Consider the following 616-nt stretch of genomic DNA (forward strand, 5'->3'; position numbering starts at 1 on the left):
ATTTGCATCTGGATAACCTGTAGTGATTTATTATATCCCTGTCTGTGACTGGCCTGTCTTTGTGAGATCTAATAACGTGTGCTTGTTCTTGGCTTTCCTGCGAGGTCTTGTGTGGGGATGATGGTGGTTGTGGTGGCGTCGTAGGCAACACAGCTCGGTTGACCAGAGCTCGAGCGGTTGCGTGGGCCAGTTCATTCCCCTGTAGATCGCAGTGGGCCGGAGTCCATATCAAAAGAATTTTTCTTTGGTTAGTAGTCTTCTCTAACAGCGAGGCTGCTGCAGGGGAGATCCTGCCTTTCGAGAAGTTAAGAATGGCGGACTTCGAGTCGCTGATGATTGTGGTTGCTCGGGTAGAATTTATAGCAAGGGCTATGGCCATTTCCTCGCCCTGAGTGGGATGTTTGACCGGCGTGGATGCTGACGTCACCGTGACGCTGTCATTGCTGACGACTGCAATCGCCATGGCGTTGAGAGAAGAGCCGCCGTTGTAGTAGTCGGCTGCGAGTTTTTTTGTTTTTTTTTTTTCGCTGGTATACCTCTATAGCAACTCAGCAAAATAATGCCCAAGGAGTTCCGGTCCCCGTTACGATTTTGTTTTGAGGCTAATGTTTTTACC

Source organism: Haemaphysalis longicornis, unplaced genomic scaffold (genome assembly GCF_048455015.1).
Source record: "Haemaphysalis longicornis isolate Haplotype H1 unplaced genomic scaffold, Haemaphysalis longicornis Haplotype H1 scaffold_1, whole genome shotgun sequence".
NCBI lineage: Eukaryota > Metazoa > Arthropoda > Arachnida > Ixodida > Ixodidae > Haemaphysalis > Haemaphysalis longicornis.